Source organism: Pithys albifrons, chromosome 17 (genome assembly GCF_047495875.1).
Source record: "Pithys albifrons albifrons isolate INPA30051 chromosome 17, PitAlb_v1, whole genome shotgun sequence".
Lineage (NCBI taxonomy): Eukaryota > Metazoa > Chordata > Aves > Passeriformes > Thamnophilidae > Pithys > Pithys albifrons.
The window spans coordinates 915,828-936,271 of NC_092474.1; the positions used below are offsets into that span (position 1 = coordinate 915,828).

A 20,444-nucleotide genomic window follows, 5' to 3' on the forward strand; every position below is an offset into this window, starting at 1 on the left:
AGCTCCAACACTGCCACTCCTACAGCTCCAACGCTGCCATTCCCACAGCCCCAACACTGCCATTCCTACAGCTCCAACACTGCCATTCCTACAGCTCCAACGCTGCCATTCCCACAGCTCCAACGCTGCCATTCCCACAGCTCCAACACTGCCATTCTAGGGCTTGAAAATAAGTCTCCACACCAATTAACCAAAATCAGACAATCCATCTGATATTAGAACCTGGCATCTATTCCAGTGCAGGCACCAACATAATTTCCATCTGCAGGATCTTTATAACTGATAATGACACATCCAAGCCAGAACAAACAGAGTGAGATTTCCTGATCGTAGGATATTTTTAAAGCAAGAAAAACTAGTTTACCTTTAAAGCAATAGAAATGTTAACAGAAATCATTAAAAAACAAGAAGTCACTCCAATACTTTTCCTTTAAATTTAGTAATTAATTAAAAATAAAATTTAAAAAATCTTTGTACTCCCTGTAATTTATGCAAACAGGACAAATTATTAAACAGGACAAATGTTTTCCAGTCATGGAGCCCTCTAAAAGCCTCACAGAAATGCTGCTAAAATTAGGGGTTAGTGGAAGGAGCTTCAGAAAAATGACAGTTCACAAAGAGTGACTAAAGTGTGAAGTGCTACTCAAACCATTCCCAGGGAAGGAGTTACACACAGCTCTGTCCCGTGTCACCTGCTGTTTCCAGAGCACACACCATGCCTGCTCTTTACCTTGTTCATTTCAGAACGAAGCTGCTGAATCTGGAAACTGGATTATTTCCTACCCTAAGTGGCCTTTAAAGGAGCTGTACGAGGCATTTCCTGACTGTCAAACAACCGGTACCACTGAGAACGAAATGCGCACTGAGGGACTGCAGGTGTCGGCATCGGCGCGCAGGTGCCACCCAAACACTGCGGGCCCACACTGGGATCGCCAGCGAGGGGCAGGCAAAGCGCCCGAGCCGCCCTCCCTGTGCCTGTCCCTGTCCCTGTCCCTGTCCCTGTCCCTGTCCCTGTCCCTGTCCCTGTCCCGCTCACCTGCCAAGGGCACGGCCGCCAGGGGGCGCGACCCCACCTGGGCACACCTGGGCACATCTGGGCTCATCTGGGCACACCTGGGCTCACCTGGGCACATCTGGGCACACCTGGGCACATCTGGGCTCATCTGGGCACACCTGGGCACACCTGGGCACATCTGGGCATATCTGGGCACATCTGGGCTCACCTGGGCGGACCTGGGCACACCTGGGCACACCTGGGTAGACCTGGGCACATCTGGGCACACCTGGGCTCACCTGGGCACATCTGGGCACACCTGGGTAGACCTGGGCACATCTGGGCACACCTGGGCACACCTGGGCTCTCCTGGTGCCGGGCTCTGGGGTGCTTTGCGGGATTCTAAGGGGCCCTGATGAGCTGTGCAGGGCTCTGAGGTGCCCTGAGGTGCTGTGCGGGATTGTCTGAGGGGCTCAGAGGAGCTGTGAGGGGCTCTGAGGTGCTGTGCGGGGCTCTGAGGGGCTGTGCGGGGCCCTGAGGTGCTGTGCGGGATTCTGAGGGGCTCTGAGGGGCTGTGCGGGGCTCTGAGGGGCAGTGCAGGGCCCTGAAGCGCAGTGCAGGATTGTCTGAGGGGCTTTGAGGGGCAGTGCGGGGTCCCGAGGCGCAGTGCGGGATTGTTTGAGGGGTCCCGAGGCGCAGTGCGGGATTGTCTGAGGGGCAGTGCGGGGTCCCGAGGCGCAGTGCGGGATTGTCTGAGGGGCCCTGAGGCGCAGTGCGGGATTGTCTGAGGGGCTCCGAGGCGCAGTGCGGGATTGTCTGAGGGGCCCCGAGGCGCAGTGCGGGACAGTCTGAGGGTCCCTGAGCCGGCGCGGGGGGTGTGTGTGTGTGAGGGGGGGTGGGTGTGTGTGTGAGGGGGGGTCTGACGCTGCCCCGGCGCGCGCCCCGCACGAGAGGCCGCGCCCCCCCCGCGCCGTTGCCGTGGCGACGCCCCGCGCGTGCGCAGAGCGCTCCCGCCCCCTCCGGCCCGTGCGGCGGCGCCGGTGCCAGCGGAGCCCTCCCGGCCCCGCCGCTGCCCCCGAGCCGGGATGTCCCCGGTGGCGGAGCGGCCGCACGGGCCGGTCCGGCCCCCCGAAGAACCCACCCGAGCACCACCCGCTCACCGAGCGCCGGCGGGGCGGGAGCGGCACAGCGATGATTCGGCGATCCCCGCGGCAGCCAGGCGGGCGCGCAGGAGCGCCGAGCCCCGCGCGTGACGTCACGAGGCCGGCGGGAGGCGCGCATGCGTCGTCCGCGCCCGGAGGGACCCGCGAGTTGTTGGGCCGAGAACGGAGAACCGGTCGGGGCATCCCCGGGGCCGGGCGGTGCATCCCGGAGTGTCGGTCAGGGCATCCCCGGGGCCGGGCGGTGCATCCCGGAGTGTCGGTCAGGGCATCCCCGGGGCCGGGCGGTGCATCCCGGAGTGTCGGTCAGGGCATCCCCGGGCCGGGCGGTGCATCCCGGAGTGTCGGTCAGGGCATCCCGGGGCCGGGCGGTGCATCCCGGAGTGTCGCTCAGGGCATCCCCGGGCCGGGCGGTGCATCCCGGAGTGTCGGTCAGGGCATCCCCGGGGCCGGGCGGTGCATCCCGGAGTGTCGGTCAGGGCATCCCCGGGGCCGGGCGGTGCATCCCGGAGTGTCGGTCAGGGCATCCCCGGGGCCGGGCGGTGCATCCCGGAGTGTCGGTCAGGGCATCCCCGGGCCGGGCGGTGCATCCCGGAGTGTCGGTCAGGGCATCCCGGAGTGTCGGTCAGGGCATCCCCGCACCCAGGACATCCCCCGGGCCGGGCAGCGCATCCCGGAGTGTCGGTCAGGGCATCCCGGAGCCGGTTGGAAATCCCGCTCAGGGGTCCCGGGGGCCGGTCGGGGTCCCGCTCAGGGCCCGGGGGCAGCGCAGCCGCCGCGGGACAGTCCCCACTCTGCGGGGCTTGGCCCCGATCCCGCCCCGCGCTGTGACCGGAGGGCCCCGCGAGCCCCGAGCGTGTCCCGCTCCGCGGGGCCGGACACGAGCCCGGGACACGAAGCACAAGGTCGGAGCCAGCGGGAGGATCCCGCAGCTGATGCTCCGCGCCCTGTCCCGCTCTGCTGCACAGCGTCCATCGCCAGCAGCTCTGCCCAGCGTGGCGTCACCGCGTCCCTGGAGTCCTTCCCCTCTTGGCAGCCGCTGCCAGCCCCGGGGTTGTTCTGGGATGAAGCCCCGAGGCCCCCAGTGCCGCAGGGCCACACCGAGCCCTCCAGCCGCTGTCCTGCAGCAGAGCCGCTTTGGCGAGAACAGCGGTTGCCTCCTGAAACGGTTCCCAAAGGTTCCCGGTTCGGTGTCACAGTTCAGCTAAATCAGGCAGCAGTTCCATAACCCCGTACCCTGCAGTGCTGGGACAACAGTGCCGTGCTGTGGGGCTGGGATCGTCCCCTGCCGACATGCCCGGCCAGCCCGGGACAGGCGGTGGGAAGGAGGTGCAGGACTCACACCTGACAGCGCTGCAGAGACACGGACCCTTCCCCGTTAGAGGCTCCTGTGGCTCTCCAGCCACACCACAACTTGCTCAAGGAAAGCAAATAAACCATCATTTGCTTGTGTCACTTGTCTAGGAGTTAAAAGCTGTGTCATTTATGTATTTTGTCAGCAGGCTGTCCTGCTGTAATTCCAGAGAGAGCTTGGTGTGACTGAAAACTAAGGCCTTTCAGCCTTCCTGCCATTCTGGCCTATGGAGCCAGAGAGTCTTTGAAAGCTGAATTAACCCGAGAGTGCCACAGTGCTGGTAACCAGTGCTGTTCTGTTCCACTGCTAGTGATGCAAACAAAGGCATGGAGACTTCTGGGGAGTTTGGAAGTCAGTCTGGAGCTTGCTTTTCTACTCATACCAAACTTCTCATCAGTAGGAACACTAATTCCTAAATCCCTGCTCTAAAGGACTTCAGATGGCCTTCAGTCATGAGGGCACAGGACACTGAAGGGGCTGTGCCTCATTATTAGGAATGTCCTAAGCACAGATAAAATACCTTCAGTGTTGTACAATGCACAAGCACAGCCCTGTATTTCCCTCCATGATTTGAATTAAGAGATTTAGGGCAGCAGATCATTGCCATAAATTGCTGTGCATAATGAAACCACATGTGCAGTTAAATCCAGGTCTTTAATTTGTTAGGAGCTAAATGTTTACTAGAATATGGTGTGGTTAATACTCCCTGCAGTCACCTTGAAAATGAAATACCCCTTTCACAAGGCAAAGATAATGAGTTGTGTGGCAAGATAAGGTGGTTACCAGAATTCAGGAATGACAGAATCCAATTAATTTAACATGAATTAATTCAAGATCAAATTTACTACACTTGGATGCAATTTGTAATTGAAAGTTCCATTCCAGCCTGTTTTTACACGTTATCTCCCATCAGTAAGAGATCTCAAAAGAGCAAATTCTCCATTTTGAACAGCAGCAATGTATTTGTTATATCCCAAATAACTCTTTCCTTACATGTTTGCTGTGAGGAGCTGCAGGGCCCACCAGCCCCGTTGTGCACCAGGGGCTGTGCTCTTGCTCTTTCTCACAGGGGGCCATGACTGAGGTTTAGACACAAACCTGGGTTTCATCTTTGGATGCTTTGCTGGGCTGCCTCTGCCTTGTCACTTCCTCACCCCTTTTCCCATTTTACACTCTGGTAGGGAATCACCCCTCTTCCTTTTGGGGGTGGGAGGGGTGAAATCAGCCCTCAAGTCAAATAAACCTTTCAAGCTCTTAACTTCAAAATAAACACTTTTATTGTGGACCGTCCAAGCTCCTTAGGCAAAGCTTTAGGTCTCAAATCCAAAAGACACACTGTGTCCTTTTAATAATTTCATAGTGGAAACTCTTTATTTGCCCATTCCTGTGGTGCTATGGAGGTTTACAAAGATTCTGGTTTGGGTTTCAGGATTAGGTGAAACCAGAGTGCCTTAAACCTCTTTAGAGGTTTGGGATTAGGTCTGCACCAGGCCTAATAGAGCCTTTCTGTGCAAGGCTGAATGAAACTGCAGGAATATTTGTGTGCACTGATTCACAGGTGTTTGGCAAAATACCAGAAAACATAAAGGAACCACTGGAAGAATCCTGAAGGCAAAGCCATCGAAACATGAGTATTAGCCAAGGACTGCAGTATCACTTGCAACTGTGGGGTCTCTTAGACTCTTCTAAGTGATTTCAAGCCTGGATATCATTTTTATGTGTCTCCTTCACATGAATGTGAGTAAATTGAAGATCTGTCGTGCAAATGGATCATGGATTTGTATTTGGGTATCACATTCTGGTAATTGCTGCCTGCTTTAGAGCAAGTGTATATTAAAGTTTGTCAAACAGCTGATATCACTGAAATTCTATTATTTTATTGTACACATAAATTCTGCTCCTCCTCTGGAGTGTGCCTTGCCCTGACAGCACATGCTGGGTCATGGGGAGAGAGACACAATAGATTTATCCCTGCCAATAAAACACCACCCAACCTGGCCCAGGAGGCAGAGGTTTGCCTCACTGATGACCACGGACTAACTGGAGGAGATAATTTCATTGTGTAGGCTGTCTGCTCTGAGGCTTTTCAGCACTTTCCACTCACTTTGGTGGTGCTGTTTCTCCTCCCTGTGCACAGCTCTGCAGTTTGCAATACCAGCAAGACCTGACTCACTGGCCATTCCCGCAAGGAACTGCCTGAGCACAGCAGATTTCAGGCAGAAGGAAGGGCAGCTCAGCACTACAGATCTCTGCAAACTGCAGCAGCTGGTTTGGCTGCATTTGTAAGGAAAAGCTGCTGCCTGGCTCAGTGGAGCCCGAGCCTGGTGTCAGGAGAAGCTGGATATGCTGTTATGGGGAGGCAAACCCAGAGCCCAGGGGGACAGTTCCTAAAATCTACCTGAGCATATCTACATTCCACAGCATCCCCTTCACTGATCTTGTGCCTGTCAGCCCTCTCCAGGAAAGTGTATTTTGAAGGCATTTATCTCCCCAGATAAACAGATTTCCCTTTCAACTGTAGACTTGCCTGTATTTGGAAAGTTGATGACGTCTCAGAATTACAGGACTTCTCTAAGAGTTTTTCTCCATGCCAGCAATCAGTTCTCTTGCAGGAAAGCTGGTTTGCATTCCTATGGCAAATGTTCTGACAGCAGTGCATACAGACAGGTCCTGTCTTCTCTTGTCTGCTTGCAAAAGTGGAACAGAAATAGTTAAGTTTCAAAAGAATATGTCTCCTCTAATCAGATGAGCTGCAAAAGGAAGAGGGAGGCTAACTAGAAGGATTTCATAATCTTACAATCTGTATAAAACATTATTTATGGCTTAAGAGCTACACAAGTCTTGAGCTCTAAATGTAAGTTCTTTCCCTCTTTAATGGTGCATGTAAGGAAGAACAGGAGAAATGTTCCAGTCAAGGACAAAATCATAAAATAATGAGCAGAAGAATAATGAAATGAAAGTATTAGGGGCCAAGGGAGGCTGAGTGGGAGTTTGTCTTCATACATGATTGATCTAAACTTGAAAAGGAAAAAAAAAGGAGACCTCTCATCTTTAAACGAGATGGTTATTTGAGCATAAATAAGAGTCTCATGTCAAATATGCTGCTCTTCCCAATGGAGTCTTCTCACAACAAAAGTGCAGCATTCTCAGCCCTGATCTCCTCAGATAAAACAACAGGGCTGGTGGCTGTGAATCAGCACTTTGAACCAACCTCTGAAAACAGCAACACGTTCAGGGTGAAGAGAAACGGAGGAGACAACGAGCTGCTGTTTATGGAGCTTTGCAAAGGAGGCCCCACCTTGCCTGCTTGGAAACACACCCAGAGCTGGTTTTCCCTCTGGGTGGGAAGTCCAGCTCAAGGGGCTGGGGCCAGGGATGTATCTGTGTGTTTAGTCCCAAACCAGGCTGAGCTGCCACTGCGATCAGGAGCAGTGAAACACCCCAATCCTGGATGCCTGAGCTGCGAGGCTCTTGGAGGAAGGGTGGGGTGAGAACAAACTGTGGGGCTCCCTGTGCCAAAACGAGCACTCCTCCTTTCCCAGCCCATTTGCAGCCCCATGGCCATGTCCCCTTCCCTGTGCTGACCCCAGCGCTCAGCTGAGAGCGTCAGGACTGATGCCAGGCAGGAGCACAGTGCCAGGCAAGGAGAGGGACTGCACTGGAAGAGCCCTGCCCTGAGCGGTGGCACCGAAGGGATCAGGCCAGCCGGGACACAAAGGTTTCCATCCAGCAAATGACATCTCACCTTAAGCAGGAAGCTCATTTCCCTCCACAACCAGCGAGGAAAAACAGGCTCTTAACTCCATAGGAACATCCCCTCCACCTTTTTTTTCCCTGATTCCACTGTTTCCTAACATAACACATTTAAACAACAAGCTTTGAAATCCAGAGATGCCACCCCATGGGAAGTGGAAGAAGAGTTTGGTCTCAGCACACACCCCCCCAGCTGTTCTCTGACCAGAAAGAACTTGCACTGGATGTTCTGCAACAGGGAGACCTGGAACAGGACCAAATGAGGACACCCTGTGAACATGCCATGAAACATTTCATGTCCATGTGGGTTTTAGGGGCATCGTCTGGAACTCAGGAGAAGTCCTGATCTTTTTGAGCCCCTCTCAAAAAAAGAAAAATGAACTGGGCATTGTTCTTCTCAAAGGGATCACTGTAAAATGGCCTTTGGACATGGTCTGGAGGCATCAGCTGCACAACCCCCCACCAGTGCTGCCCTTGATGAGAGAGACGTTGACAGGATGCCAAATCCAAACCCTCTGACAGAAAAGACGACCAAAACCTGTGTCTGGGTCCAGCTGCAAAAGCCCATACTTTTGTTAAGTCTGAACAAAAATCTTTGAACCAAACACAGCCAGTTTTTAGGGATTCCAAACTCAAGTGAAAACACAGCAGTTTCACCCCAGCTTGAAACACAGCCTCACAGCTTTGATTTCTGAGGACAGATCATTTTTCTTGGGGCGAGGCACGTGGACAGCAACAGACACCTCATGTCTGGTTCAGACAGGCCAACCAAGAGGCTTAAGTGGACACACACACTACCAGCAGCATGTGATGGGATTTAGTGTGAGGAAATCAAACTCTCTGCCCCACCTCCCGAGCTTATCCTTTAAAGACCAGTCCTGTGCTCACAGCTGGAGTTTATGTGAGTCCTGCCTTATTAATTAACTGAAGCCAGTGCCTTTCCCCCCTGAATTCCAACAGAAGCAATTAGAAAGCAGATCCTTCACACATAACAGCTGGTCCATTTAACCCCCTTCCCATGCTATATTCTCCTCACCCCCACCCAGCTCACGTCCCCCTTTTCCCTCCTTTCATGTAATGGAGAGGGAGAGTAAAATCAAGGTGGCAGAAGTGGGGGCAGCAGATAATCATATTCTTAATCAAGTACTCCAGTGTAATGCTGAAAGCAGAGGACTGTTGTTGAGACCACACTTCTGAGCAGGGCATTGCTACATTCACCTAACAGATGGGAAAAGAAGCTTTGGCTGTCTACTGTGTCCTCCTTAAAAGGGGATCTGTATCAAAGTAGCAGCATATTTGCTTCACTGAAGGCTGTTGATGTCATTAGAGCAAGTTCGTTTTTATTTAACACCAGAGTTAAGAGTCACATAAAATTGGCACAGGTGAAGGCACCAGGCCCATTAACTTGTGCAACGTGACTCTCTGGGAATTTTTTTAGTGTTTGTGCACCTCCAGTTTATTTATGCTTGGCCAAACCAGCCCCAGAGCCTCTCCTCCCTGATTCTCACTATGAATACAGCCTCAATCCTGCCATTAGACCTGTGAAAAAACACTCAATCCACTACATTTCCCCCACTCCCAGGAAAGGTCCAGTTACAGGAGGGGCAGTCCTGCCCCTCTCTGTATTCCATGCACTGCTGGGAGATGCTGTGGACATAAAATTAAACCCACAGCCAGAAACATCCACTGTAACACTGAAAGAGAAATCTGCCCTTGCCAACCTACCTTTAGCACGTCCTGCTCCCAAACAGGTACTCTAAAGGCTGGATCTTGATTTAAGGCAGGTGGAGCTTTTCAGAGGGAAACCAGGTTAAGGGAATGGAGATTAATTTGCCTCTGCAAGGCACTTCTGAAGCAGGGAAGTAATTTCAGTGTGCTCGAGGCAAAGGGCTGCTCAAGAGTCACAACATTTCCAAGCATGGCTGGCATTTTTAATGTAGAATTGAGAGATAAAATAGAGATCTGGTCCCACACAGGGCATCTGCTCTTGGCATACAGGAATAATAACAAGAGAGTAGACAGCCAAAGTGCTAGAGGTTTTTCTGCTGGTGGTTCCTCACTGATCCTGAATTCAGGCAGCCTTGTGAGGGCATTTTCAGTTATAGTATGGGGAAGATTTAGGTCCAGCCATAAACCTGCCATTTCCTCCCTGAAAGAGGAGGTGGCTGTCAGAGAGGCTGCTGTTGCAGCCAGCCAGCCAGATGTTTGCCATCTTTATTACAAATTTTCATGAATCTTACAACACCTACATACTCCACAGCAACTTGATGATGCAGCTACCTAATACCCACATTACAGACATGGAGAACAAGTTAGGAGGGATTAAATGATCTGCCCAGCTTCCCACAAGACAACGCAGGTGTGGCTAGAAATCCAAACTCTAAGCTTCCCATTTCTGCTGTGTTAAACTAATCTCTTTATATCCTTTGCTGTAAAAAAAAAGTCAAAAATCATCATTTCTGTAACATGTTTGTTGGTAACTAGTATGGGCACTCCTAATCAAAAATAAATAAAGATCTGCTTATTTTAGAAACTGTTACAGTTGATTAATCCACTGAACCCCCCTTTTTTTCTCCTGGATCTTTCTAGAAGAAGAAAAATAAAAGGGAAGGGCATCCTTTTATAACTGCAAAGACTCCAGCTAATGAGAGCAGAAATCACATTTCATATTTTGGCAGTTAGTGGTAAACACTGTTATTAAAGCTATAATAAGATCAGCGAATGTTGTATGAAATATTAGTGATGTCTGAACAAAAGTGGAGTCCCCAACTCTTTAGTTAAAATTACAAAATGATTAACAGCCCAATTAAAAACATTTTTGTTTTTGACATGATAAATTATACTTTATCTGCCTATCTGTGGATATAATTGATTATTTTATCTGCTTGCTGTTGGCTGTCATTAAAAAAGACAGACACCAAGGCTTGCTGGCCTCTCTCCCACTGAGAGAAAGAACAAATCCTGCTATTAACGACAGACAGGATCATTATGAAAAAATTCCATTTGCCACTAGGCAACATAGCCCAGTTCCAGTAATTATTGTATTAGTCAAGCCGTTGAGAAGTTCCATAAAATTGAGAGAGTTTTTAAGGAGCATCCAACATTATTTGGCAACTTTTGTGATGTAACAATTAAAACCATGCTCCAGGCCCCAAAATGTGCAGGAGATTGCCAAAATCAGATAAAACCCTAGAGGGCCCCTGACTTGCAAAGGAAAAAAAAAATCAAACTGTTTACTTTTAGGATCAGACATTCATCAACGTTTGGCTTTTGTTTCAGCCGGTGTCAGATAATAACAGCACCACCTTTTCAGTCAGCTTCTAACCCAACTCCACACCATTCGATGTCAGGTCTCAGGACTGACCCTGTCCTCTCCTCAAGAGAGGGAAATCTTATGGGAGCTGATGCTACCAGCATTTCTTGGCAGGTCAGACACCTGGGAGCACTCAGCAGTACCTTCTGGAGTGAATCACGTCTGTTATCCACCAGCAAGCATCAGGAAATCACTGGAGAGAAGAGCAAGTTACTCCTTCCTCTCATGGCTAGGAGCTGAGCCAGGCAACACCTCAAACTGTCAGGGCTGCAGGGGATAAAGCAGAAGTCTCCTGTCCATGTACCCCATTAACCTGTCAAGGAACTGATAAAAAATATTTAAATCACACTTTAAAACTGCTAAGGGAAATTGCTACTGAGCAGAACTTACAGCCAAGTTTATCATCTGCCTACTTCTCTGCTGAGTGGTGGTAAGGAACAATGGTGTACAGTACCAAAATTGAAGGTACAGTCTCAGGCTTCTGCAGTGGAAGGTGAGGTTGGTTACAAAATGCAGCCTGGTTTAGCCTAAGACAGACTACAGGAAGAACTTCAGGAGCACATCTGTTTGCAAAGAGGTTTCTCCCGTCCCAGAATAACGTGCCCGAGTCTGAAAACGTCGATGCATTAAAGAACTGTGATGGCAGCAGGAGTTTTCATGGCAGCAAAGGGAGCTGGGATCAGAACACGGGATGAAGAGCCAGGATAGTGCTGTTGTCAGCAGGGAACGGCAGTAGGGCAGGGATCAGCACCAGCACCCTGCCAGCCTCCACCTGGAACATGCCGTACCAAGCAGGACAGATGAAAAGATACCCTGGAGCCTGCCAGAACGTGGCCTTTCATCACACAGCTCCCAGCAGGGAGATGGATGCCAACTGCTAGGACCTGCTGACCTATTTAATAAAAAAAGACCAAGCCTACAACCCGTAGCAATCCTGGCCTCTCTCTGATTTCAAAGGGAGCAGTGGCACAGCACTGCAAATGGGCAGCCCCTGAACTGTGTTCCACTGCCAAGGCAGAGGCTCAGACTTGTGAGAGAGAGGGTGTGTGGAAGGAAAGCTGCTCCTCTCTCCCAGCTCTGAACCTGATCTCGCTGCTATGCAAGGCAGCCATGCCCGAGTCCTAATAAGCTCAGGAATCAGCTAATGCTGGAAGCTACTGCCACATTTTCCAGCACATTGAACCTCTAGTTTGGGTCTGGCAATTGCAAGGGTGTGGTGAGATGTGTTGCTATAGAAGTATAAACCCCTGCATAACTACTAGTTGCTTTTGGGAAACAGCATCCCCTTGTAGTTTTCTTCAGCAGAGCTAAAGCATATACTGTGGTAGTATTCAATTTTCTTGCATTTGGAGCTGTCATCCAAAGTGAAGCATCCTAGGTCAGCTCAACAACTTAGGTCAGTAGCTGTCAGTGTGAAGAATGAATTCTTATTCTTGAGTTTTACAAGTAATTTGTGCCAAATCTTCAATGTATTAGAGTAGTGCCAGATGAAGACTTAGGAAGTTTTTTTAATATATGTTCCTTATTAGCATTAAAACTTTTATAAAAGAGTTATATTACAACATACGTGCACAAGATCCATATGAACTTAAAAAATAATTTAAAAAAATACAATCCTAATATTTTTTTGTTAGTCCCTCTGGCTTACAGCTCATCTGAGCCGTGAGTGAGGAAAATGCAAACCCCAGCACACAGCAAAGGGAACTCAGTGATTAAAGAGGGAGAGTGGAGTGTATTGTTTGTAGGTATTCCTGAGAACAAGATGAACTCACTGAAAAAGATGATAACTTTGTAATGAAATTGTGGGGACTTTGAATCCAGGGCTACAAAAAGGTTGAACTCCCTGATTTTCAGCCAGCTCCCTTCAGACCATTCCTGTATTTCCCCTGTGGACTGCAGGGACCAGCCCAAACAACACATCCACTTTCTACCCCAGCTTGGCTGTTTAGGCTCTTATTTGGAGGTGCTTGTATCTCCCTCCACTGTGGCTGGTGTTGCTGTTTAGAGGGATGACAGATGGTTAGTACTTTAGCCAACCTGATTTCTAGATAACTGTTTTTTGTAGCTACCACTTTAATTAAAATAAAAAAATATGTTAAGGACAAGTTTATCACCTGCTAACACATGCCAGGGTTGTCTCTCGGTCAATCAGCAAGCAGCAGACAGAGCTCCAGACTTCTCTTCCTCACCACCAGCATCCAGAACTAAAAAAATCAGTCCATCTGCTAAAGCAATCAGGCCCTTGTGCTTCCCAGCATCAATCCCCATTTACAGGATCCAGTGCCCTTTGCTGAGTAGAACCAAACTAAGCATTAACATGTCCCAGGCCCACACAGGGACTGTTCAGGTACAGAGGTAGTGGAGCTGAGCAGCTGGAAGTTCACCTGTTCCCCCCATGCCCACACATGCACCAGTTGCCCCATCAGCCACCAGAGCTTCCAGGTGAGTGTAAAGCAACACATGGAAAGTATCCAGGAACTCTGCAAAGGCTGCAGAGCTGCCAAAAGAGTAACATGTCACTCTCTGGATGGGGAAATCCATGTGGGCACATGGTAGTCATGAAAGCAGCTGGACTAGCAGCCTTGGCAGGCTTGAGTCAAACAGAAATGTTGCTGCTTCACCTTGATCTTTATTTACAATGAACTGCTGGGCTCCAGCTCCGTGTTTTCTCTGGGAGCAGCCGCCGGCGCTCCTGGCCCGTGTTCCGTCTCATTGGAGCACTGACATATTTACACGCGGGCCGGGGCCGGGCAGCTCTGGGTAAGGGGCCATATATCAAGAGAGGAAAAAGGGATGCAAAGATGAATTTTATGAACTATTTTCCATTTTTCTTTGACTTGGCTGTGCGTTTTGCTACGGCCCATTGGGCACTCACTCAGCGCTCGGACACTTCGCTCCACGCAGTCTCGCCTCTATTTCTGATTGTGTCTACATGCCAAGCCCAGTACCTGGGGCAGCCCACGGGGAAAGGGAGATTTAGGAAAAGGTGGTTGGGAGGCAATTCCCTGCCCTTCAGTGGCAGGTACCACAGGAAAGGGAACCATGTCTTGTAAGTCACTGCTCTTTCCCGATTCCTGCAGGACACCATTTACCTCCGAGTGCCAAACAGGGAGGAAATATTTTTGCTACTTTGTGAGAGAAAACAATTAAGTCCCTTTTGCAGTTTAAGGAGGTTGTATCATCTTTGATTTCTTCTCTGGGCAATGAAAAGGGTTAATTCCTCACAGTGTTGACTTTATCCTTTCCTTTTTCCCAGTGGCTGACTAATAGGTTAGATGTGTTGACTCTCTTTAAGAAGACAAGCTTTGGACATAATATTAATGATATTGTGCATGGAATAACATTAGAAAACAAACACAGGGGCACCTGGGGAGTCTGAAGGCATCTTCTGGCCTTTCTGGGCTGACAGCACAGAGTGGCCCTCCAACATTTCCATGTGGAAAAACACTATCTAGCACGAGACAGTTTACTTTGAGTGACCTTCTTGCCTTTCAAACAATGAGAAGTCAGGACCGTTACGAAGCTGAAAACTTGTTTCATAAGAACAGGCCATTGCTCAACCAGCTGAAGAGGGAGAAAAAATTTAAAAAAAGGGAATTCAGAGAAGCAATTGGAAATGAAAATGGGACATTTGAATGGAATGACTGGTGTCTTTCCTTTGGCACTGACACCCTAACAAAGGGTGTGAAAGGTTTTTTGCTTATGTTTTCGCAAGGCAAAGATGGGAAGAGAGCACTGTTTGTTTATTCATTTGTCTTGGAGTCCCACTAGCACAAAGAAGTCACTGCAAATACTTATCCAAGGCTCAGGCTGATCCCAGGGGGATGCAAGAGCTGCATGCTCCCTTGATAGCCCCTGTGGGATCCAAACCAGCATGTGGAAGTGCTTATTTCCCTCTATGGTCTATTTAGGAGGTCTAGGGGAGTGAAGCAGAGTCCCACTTACATCACCATGGTAGGGTCTGAAAGCAAGGTGGGCCTCACTGATCCCATGAAGATCCTGCCCAGCACAGGGATGTACCAGGCCTTGGTACAAGGAGTCCCACTCCAAAGATTTGTCAGGCTTTGTGCAGGTGAGATGCCCTACTGCTGCCAAACCATAGCATTTTCCTGGTACAGCTGTGTTTAAATGGAGCTGGATTAAGGCAAACTCACCTTAGATTAACAGCCATCAGTTCCCATGGAGAGATCTCCACTGAGTAAAATGTAGTAAAATGCCTGCCACCACTCTTGAAGAATCTCCTCCCATGGTTCCTTGGAACTCTCTTCTCTGGATAGTTTCATTACCTGAAGTTTCATTACCAGCTGAACTTGCACTGGAAAGGAGCACCTGAGGTCATCAAGCTCAGACTCAGCAGGAGCCTGGCAGGGATAAAAAGACAGTCACCACTTTAAACTCAGATCGTTTAGTGACTCACTTAAGATCACACAGTTGGTGCTTCCACCAAGAATTAGACCCACCAAGGCATCCAGCACCTCTGGATTACTCACTGAGGATTAGAGTCCATTTAGGAGTCTATTTTAATATATAAATGTAGGATTTGGAGCTATGATGGAATGGTAAATTTAATGCTGGGAAGTCTGTCACATCTCAGTTCAAAGCAGGCTAACATTTCATGTAAGGAATTACATGCTTCAGACAGTTGCAATCATCTTCTGCACAAATAATTTAAGCTTACTTCATCTGTTGTATTCTGATTTAAATTTTTATTGGAAATATAAATACCTATGTCGGTCACCAAACCAAATAAAACAAACATATTGAGTAGGGTCTATTATAGACTAATATGGAAACAAATAATCTGCAAGTCTGGTTTTATTTATAAGCTTATTTGAGTTTTTACTCCAGGCTCCTATTAATCGGGTTTGTGGTTTCCACATCTGTACTGCTGATGCCCAGTGCAGACAGCATGCCAAGTCAGACCTGGGCATCCTCCAAGCTCCAAATGGAAACCAGATGCCTCAACTCCAGCTACCTCAAGAGAAGCAGGGCAAGGAACCTACCGAGTAACCACAGCGGGTGCAGCAGGCAGAGCAGAGCCCCGGGGAGCTCTCTGAGGTGCCTGCTCGCAAGTTCCCTGCTCCCGACTTGCTCCAGGGGCAGCCAGACTGCCGCCTGCCTTCCATTGGCTCTCTCTGATGATCAAGAGATACCAATTCCCTTCACAGCCTCCCTTCTCCTCTAGCTGTAGCTAGAAATTCCCAGACTGGACCAGTTAGTTCACAGTGTCAGCCAGTAATACATATTCTAGAGGAAGATGGAAGAACTCCTGCAGATGATGGAATTGCAGGATGAATTCTTTCCATAACCCTTGATTATTTTTAATATTTATAAAAAGCATTTCGAATGTTCACAAAAGCCATAAATATATATATAAATGCCCATGCCCCTTGTCAAGCCAAAATGGATCCAGCTGTTCTGTGGTGCTGGTCTCTGATTGCAGAGAATCCCTGTATTAATGAAAGATGCATAAAGGGAATCCCAAACTAGAAATATGATCTTTGCTAAAGACTGTTCAAATCAACTATTAAAGAATATTTCAGGGAAGTACAAGAACAAAAAGCTGATTCTCAATACAGCTGAGATCCAGTCCTGAGAACACATCTCCATGAGGGCATCTGTACTCCCTGCAGACACTTTGCAGAGCAAGTTGCTTCCAGACAAACTTTGCTTTGTGCTGGAACATTGTCAGAGTTTTGTGCCAGTGTAGCTGCATCATTGCAAACCCATTGATGGAGCCCCACAGCACCTCAGGGCAGGAGGAGTGCCAGACCTGCTCCTTCCCTGAGCACAGGAGGAGCTGGGGCAAAACCACATCTAACAGGAGTGAGAGAAAAGGAAGCAGTTTCACTGGTGTAAACACTACTAATTTGGCAGAGGCATTCAAATTTATTCCTTATGTACCCTCTGATGGCCATCCAGCAGCCTCTGCCACCCACAGCAATCATCTCTTTCCTGACAATTTTGACACAGTGAGGCACAGCAGTGCCATAAAACGCTTTTTCAAGTTAGTGTGGCATCATCTGTGTGTGATGCTCATACAGCAACACCATGATTCACTTTAAGAATTCAGAGCAGGGAAAGGGGGGTATTGAGAAGGGGATAAAAAATTAGCACAACCTCAGTGCCCCATCTATGCTGAAGGGAATCCCTCTGTCATCCATCCTCCTCCTCCTCCTCGAGCTGCTTTGCCCAGCTCGGCTGCTCCACTGGCTCCCAGGCAGAGGCAATTCTTGTGAAACTGAGAGGGCAGAAAAGCAGTGTCTGATAACAGTGGGGCAGATCTGTCATCAGCACAGAAGGCAGTCATTCCTTGTGGCAGTGGCTGGAGAAAGAAGATGCAATTAACAATTAGCTTTGGTAAGAGAAGACAAAACCCTTAAAACAGTTTCTACTCCAGCAAATCAAGCCACAAACTTAGGAATTAATAGCTCCAAGTCTTGGTTCTTGCCTTCCTAGATACACTAGAAGATGAAAGAGAGAGTGAATTTCTCCTGCCACTTCATTCTGGCTAGCTAAGAATTGGGGCTTAGCCATGGAAAAGGGCCAACCTTGCAATAGCTACAGGAAATGAGAACAGCTTTGCAGCATTTCCAAGGAAATTCAGCACACCTTTGGATTCGTATTTTAGGCACAAGACTTGGGCTTCTCACCCCAGAAAACAAAAGTGAAGCTTTTCAGTGGGTGTTGCACTATCTTCCCTTCCCATCGTCCTCTTGCAGCTCCCCAGTTTCTGAATTTAGAACCAAATCCACGCAGAGCTCTGGGTGTGTCTAACAGGCTTTGCTTTCACAGGTTTGATCTCTGAGTTGCATCTTCCTTCTCCCAAGCATGTTTAGTAGTTCTGGGAAAACATGGGCATGCCAGTGACACTGTTTATATACAAAGGCTGCAGGTTTTATCTACATTGCTCTCTTCTAACCAATTCTCTTGAACCCTGTTGTAAGTGCAGCCCTGGCAGCAAGGGACCCAAAAAGCTGTGGCCCCAGGCAGAGTCCAAGCTGTGCCACAGGAAAAGGCACAGTTCAGAGGACATCATCCCCAGACAGAGGTCACATGCATATTGTCAAGTGCTGCCTCACAAGTATGGACTGAAATTTTAGCTTGGAAATTCCACATATAATTTAAATCTGTTGGACTTCATTTCCAGCAGAGACTAGATCAGTGTGATTCAGATTATCTAGAGATGTGCAAAGAATATGATCAACTAACATATGCACAAAAGCACTGCTTCTGGTGCAAAGTCAGGTGACCTCCTCTCCCTAAGACACCTTGCACGTGGATTAATTTAGACTTTTAAATGACATTAAAGAACCTTGTTCTATTATTTCACAGTTCACAGATGCAGGAGACCAAATCCAGAACAGTCCACAGGCTCAACATCCAGCGAGCCATTCTCTCATCCCTCCTTCCTGATCACTTTGGTTCTTTGTGCCCTACAATAATTTCCTCTTCTATTCTCTTTTTGTGCTTTGTCCATAGCACACTACAAATTATTTGTGGTTGCAGTGATTGATTTCACAACTCACACTTAATTTGACCCTAATAACTTTGCCTACAAAAGGAACAACTCCTTGTTGATCCAGACAACTTATCACCCGTGAACACAACAAAAAGGCGGAGCTGGTTATCAGCAGGGAGATGCCCACTGGTATTTTCACAGGCAGAATGTCGGGAGGTCCCTTATTGAGTGGGCAGAGCTGGCACTCAGTGCAGGCATGCGAGGGGAGGCAGAGTGCTCCCAGCCTGCAAGGCCACACAGCATGGGAAGGGGTGGCTTGAAAGAGGAGGGGAAGAATGACAGATGGTTTGTGCCTGTGCGTTTCTTTAGAGGACACCGGGGTCCCGCCCTGGGAACGGCGTGGACAGTAAAGGCAGCGACTGCATGTGAAGAGTGACAAAGCAAGTCAGCCACGGATGGCCCGTGGGAGGCCGGAGGAAATGCACCATTAGTCAAAGTTGGAGGGAAAATAAAATGCGATGACAACTGGGCCATTCATGTGCTTCCCCTTCAAGGACTGGCCAGACCCTTCACAACTCAAAAGACTCAAGTATCAGCCTCTTTTTCTCCTCAGCCAGGCTAATGTGCACCGGCAGGGTCTGAGAAACTCCCTTGTCACTTACATTAATTCTTATCTTGTTGTTCTTGGCCACACTTCACTGGAGTACAGTGAGGGAGAGTGCTTCAATCAATAATGCAGATCCAAGGGAGCACCCCCCTCTGCTGTTCCTGATCACCCCCCTCTGCTCTTCCTGGGGATCAGCTCAATAGCTTAAAGCAAATGTTCACCCAACTTGTGAACTTGGGAAATATTAGGACTTCCAGAGCCAGAGCGTAAGACAATGAGGTGCCTCACAAGGATGTTCAAGCTCACACATGGACAGTTTCATCACTCCAGGGTAGCTCTCTGCACTTTGAGAGTTTGCTACTCACTACAAAAAATGCAAGACCTCAGAGCTCTCAGCAACCTCAGAGACAGAGGCCTTGCATTTCACAAGCAGATTTCATCAGATGTTCCACTTTGCCACTCTCATGGAAGGCACTGTTGTCACAGCCTGTAAATCTGACCAATGTTGTCATCAAGGAAAGATGATGCCCTTCAGAAGGTCCAACAAAAATGGTTGGTGTCTCATTCTTTAACTGGGACAACACCACAGCTAAGGACAGGACTTACTTAGAGCTGCCTCCTCTGGAGCTGCAGCGTTTCCAGAATTGGAAAGTACGTGGGAGATAAAGGGAGATACAAGCAGAAAGTCCCCAAATGTTCTCTTATGAATACATTGGACTCTTACCCCATCAGAAGGGAACTCATTAACACTTAAATAGGGCTAAAAGTAGGTAAGTAAAATAGAATGAGCATCTTTCAAAACAAGTGGAACAAGGAAAATTCGAGGATTACAATTAAATCCCTAATTGAGGAAGAGAACCAAAGTCCTGACCTGAAACTTTAAGGTATCCTGGATATATGCAGAATGAACAAGGGCAGAAATGAAAGCAAAGTCTAAAGTGTCAAGAGAATTCTCCTTATTTTCCTGCATTTGAAATACATCTAACAAATAAGCTGAATGAGAAGTAAAGAACAAAAATCAAAAGTGCTGTCATGATTTCATTAGATCTCAGTCTGGTGTAAATTAATAATAAAAAGAAAAAAAATCCTTTGACAATCTGAGAGCACTTTCTGAAGTCCCCAAAGCAGCCTGCATTCTTTAAATGACTTCCTGCTACATGGTTAATAATCTCTGCTTTCTCCATTATGGGAATCACTCACCTAAACGATGCAAAGTGACCGGTGCTATTGGAGTGGAACACCCTGCTGCCCAACCACGGGGCCTGACATCTTCCCCATTGCTCAGCAGCCTCTTGCCAGCAGAACATCAGTTGACTCCATTTCTCTGAGGAAAATGCCTGGGTTTCCTGATGTTTTCAGCTGTGTTTGTACAACTTGCTTTTGTGTGAAGTTGAAAATTAATGCACTTCCTCTTGAGCCCCTGAGAGAGAGAAAAAAAGGAAGATTATTAAAATTAATAAAAATCCCAAAGCTCAGTCCTTTGTCCCTGTTGAACAAAGGTCTTTAAATAAAGATTGCTGAGCTCAACCTCTTGCATAAAGGTAAAAGCTGCTATAACCTGTTGCTCTAGCACTGTGAACAGAATATTGGTTGGCTTGCATTGCAGTTCATTCACACATTAGTAAGAGATAAAAATAAAACTAGCTTTCAATTTTGACTGTTTTGTTGGGAGTACATCCTGGAAAAATGTATGTGGGCCTTTTCTCACAGGGAGCTGGCAAAGAAGGCAACATTTATTTATTGTCTTGGGTTTTGTTTAAAGCCTGAAGTCTGCCTTTTTTCACTGTTTTCTTTCCCTTGG

General features: G+C 48.4%; 1 protein-coding gene and 1 long non-coding RNA gene across 3 annotated transcripts in view; both read right to left on the reverse strand.

Annotated features, from left to right (window-relative positions):
- GNB1L (G protein subunit beta 1 like) overlaps positions 1-2,290 on the reverse strand; it is a 43,261-nt gene extending 40,971 nt beyond the window's left edge. Inside the window, exon 1 of one of the 2 annotated variants that reach the window (XM_071571894.1) lies at positions 2,136-2,290. The gene's annotated coding sequence lies outside the window, so the exon portion shown is untranslated. The remainder of the gene's footprint in view (positions 1-2,135) is intronic. The other variant, XM_071571893.1, reaches the window with a different exon arrangement.
- A 3,135-nt stretch (positions 2,291-5,425) lies between these two features.
- LOC139679945 (uncharacterized) lies at positions 5,426-20,084 on the reverse strand. The gene is made up of 4 exons (XR_011699280.1): positions 19,844-20,084; positions 16,695-16,899; positions 14,729-14,935; positions 5,426-6,192 (listed from the first exon to the last, which is right to left on the reverse strand). It is a non-coding gene; the product is annotated as an uncharacterized lncRNA (long non-coding RNA).
- Positions 20,085-20,444: the final 360 nt, after the last annotated feature.